The following is a 3333-nucleotide window of genomic DNA, read 5'->3' as shown; positions in this document are numbered from 1 at the left end:
CTCTCTCTCCTCTCCTCTCCCCTCCCCTCCTCCCCCCTATTTAAGAAAAATAAATAAAGGTAAGCCCCTACAATTACATTGCTCTTTTTTGCTAACAGAGCACATTCCCACCTCCCGCATACACTTCTTTTTTTTTTATTTTTTAAGATTTTTTTATTTATTTATTTGAAAGAGAGTTACAGAGAGAGATCTTCCATCCACTGGTTCACTCCCCAAATAGCCACAAAGGCTGGAGCTGAGCCAATCCAAAGCCAGCAGCCAGGAGCTTCTTCCGGGTCTCCCACGCAGGTGCAGGGGCCCAAGGACTTGGGCCATCTTCTACTGCTAATGGCCTGGGAGGTGGATTAGCAGGGAGCTGGATCAGAAGAGGAGCAGCCGGGACTCGAACCTGCACCCTTATGGGATGCCAGCGCTGCATGCAGGGGCTTTAACCACTGAGCCACAGCGGGGCACACAGCCCTCTCTGTGAGAGCAGCCTCCACAATGTCTACAAGTTTGAAACAACCAATGCACCAACTTGTCACAGTTTGGGCTGGTGCATTTTTTTAGCTCCTCCACATCCCAACCATCTCACCCCAGCCCTGTGAAGTCAGCTGGGAACGGGCAGCCGGCTCTGCCACCTGGAGCAGGTATGAGGAATGCCTCTCCTGTCATCAGGTGGGATCGGAGGGTACGAAGACTGACCCTCATTTGTCAGCTCAGAGGGGCCGGGATTTCTGAGTCCCACAATGGTGAGGCAGCAGGACTAGAGCCCAGGGCTACGGAGCTTCCCCCTGCACTTTTCACTCCCTTCTCTCCCGTCGCAGCCCAGGGCTTGCACCTGCTAATCTGAGTGCTCTTGGATCTCTCCTAAGCTCTTCTTTCCCCTGGTAAACTTAGGGCTCCTCAGGTCCTGCCCTCAGCTAGTTCCAGGGCTGTAAAAAATTCATCCACAGGGTGGTTTGTCATGAAACAGGTCCCAGCTTTCTTCCCTCCAAGGCACCCATCACCGCCAAGAGAATAAGACCTTAGTAATCGAAGTATCATTTTCGATCCATGAGATTGCCAGATGGCTAGAAGATTAATAATAAGACCCAGTCCTGGAAAGAGTAAGAGGAAACAGACACTTTCATACACTGAAAACGAGAGTACAGATTTGTATGGTAATTTGGCCATAGCTGTCAAACGTTTAAGTGTGTATTCTCTGACTCAGCAAGTCCACCTTCTAAGTCTCTATGATATGGAAATATTTACAGAGGTGAAACCAAAATATGCCAGCGCCGCGACTCAATAAGCTAATCCTCCACCTGCGGCGCCAGCACACCGGGTTCTAGTCCCGGTCAGGGCACAGGATTCTGTCCCAGTTGCCCCTCTTCCTGTCCAACTCTCTGCTGTGGCCCGGGAGTGCAGTGGAGGATGGCCCAAGTGCTTGAGCCCCGCACCCGCATTGGAGACCAGGAGAAGCACCTGGCTCCTGGCTTCAGATCAGCGCGGTGCACCAGCCGCAGCGTGCTGGCCGCAGTGGCCATTGAGGGGTGAACCAACTGAAAAAGGAAGACCTTCCTCTCTGTCTCTCTCTCTCTCACTGGCCACTCTGCCTGTCAAAAAAAAAAAGAAAGAAAGAAAGAAAGAAAGAAACAAATATTCCACATGCATTAGTAATCAGAGAGAAAAGCTACAGTAATGAGTGTACACTATGGACGCTAGAGAAGTTAGTGTCCACTACAGGAGCTAGGTTAGACTACAGAATCCTACTGAGGTTTTTTTCTTACATAACAATACATTGAGGCTGCTTGAGATGCCTGGAAGGCTCTGCCTCCAATTCCAGCTTCCTGCTGATGCACACCCTGGGAGGCAGCTGGTGTGGCTCAGGTACTTGGGTCCCTGCCACACCCATGTGGAAGATCCAGATTGATTTCCTGGGCCCTGGCTTCAGCCTGGCTCAGCCTTGACTGTTGCAGGCGTTTGGAGGTTGAACTTGGGGATGGAAGTTCTCTCTCTCTCTTCCTTCTCTCGCTGTCACTCAGCCTTTCAAATAAATAAATATTTAAAAATAAATAATCACATGTTCAACTCATTAATGTCTAGGATAATAATAGCTGGTCTGAATATCACAAAAAATAGAGAATTTATTAAGGAAACAAATACATCAACATGCTAGAATAATTTGTGGTCATGCAAACGGACAAACGGATGATGTAGATCTATAAAATGCTATTCACAGCCCAATGCAATCTTTTTTTTTTTTTTTTTTTGGACAGGCAGAGTGGACAGTGAGAGAGAGAGAGACAGAGAGAAAGGTCTTTCTTTGCCATTGGTTCACCCTCCAATGGCCGCCGCAGCAGGCGCGCTGCAGCCAGCGTACCGCGCTGATCCGAAGCCAGGAGCCAGGTGGTTCTCCTGGTCTCTCATGGGGTGCAGGGTCCAAGCACTTGGGCCATCCTCCACTGCACTCCCGGGCCACAGTAGAGAGCTGGCCTGGAAGAGGGACAACCAGGACAGAATCCGGCGCCCCGACCGGGACTAGAACCCGGTGTGCGGGCGCCGCAGGCAGAGGATTAGCCTATTGAGCCACGGTGCCGGCCCAATGCAATCTTATAAATAAGTGATTTTATCGCTTCTTGGCCTTTTGGCTAAGATCAAGTGCAGTATAAATAAGTGATTTTTATTTATAAATAGACAATATAATAATAAGTACATGTAATATATAACTACATTACACTCAGTATCCACTTCGAAGTCAGAAAGAATTTATATACACCAGATGTTAACCGTGCAATTTACAGAATTGGCACTATGACACCGGCATCCCACAAGTGCCAATTTGAGTCCTAGAGGCTCCTCTTCCAATGCAGCTTCCTGTAACGTGCCTGGCAAAGCAGCAAAAAAAAAAAAAGGCCCAAGGACTTGGACCCTTGCCACTCACAAGAGAAACATGGATGGAGTTCCAGTCTCCTGGCTTCAGCCTAGCCCAGCTTTGACCATTGTGGCTATTTGGGGAAAAAACCAGCAGACAGAAGATATCTCCCTCTCTCTCTCTTCCTCTCCCTCTCCCTCTCTCTCTCTATTCCTCCCTCCCTCCATCTCTCTCTGTAACTCTGCTTTTCAGAAAATAAATCTTTTTGTTTAAAATGGTTCCTTTAAAAAAAAAAACAGACTTCTTTTGACCTTCAAATATCAAAATCTGTAGCTATCAAGTACCTTATATAAAATGACATAACATTTGTGTAGAACTTACACACATCCTCTCATACATTTGAAATCATCTCTAGATGATTTATAATAGTTATCACCTAGATTATTTATAACACCTCACACCATGAAAGAGCATACTGCACCGTTTAGAGAATAACA

At 47.4% G+C, this 3333-nt stretch overlaps 1 pseudogene; it reads left to right on the top strand.

The window, feature by feature from the left end:
- Positions 1–2592: 2592 nt before the first annotated feature.
- Positions 2593–2713, top strand: LOC133752361 (U2 spliceosomal RNA; annotated as a pseudogene).
- The last annotated feature ends 620 nt before the right edge of the window (positions 2714–3333 follow it).

The sequence above is a fragment of the Lepus europaeus genome, chromosome 23 (assembly GCF_033115175.1).
Source record: "Lepus europaeus isolate LE1 chromosome 23, mLepTim1.pri, whole genome shotgun sequence".
Lineage (NCBI taxonomy): Eukaryota > Metazoa > Chordata > Mammalia > Lagomorpha > Leporidae > Lepus > Lepus europaeus.
Note: the sequence above shows the minus strand (reverse complement) of the source record. Positions and strands in the feature narration are given on the sequence as shown.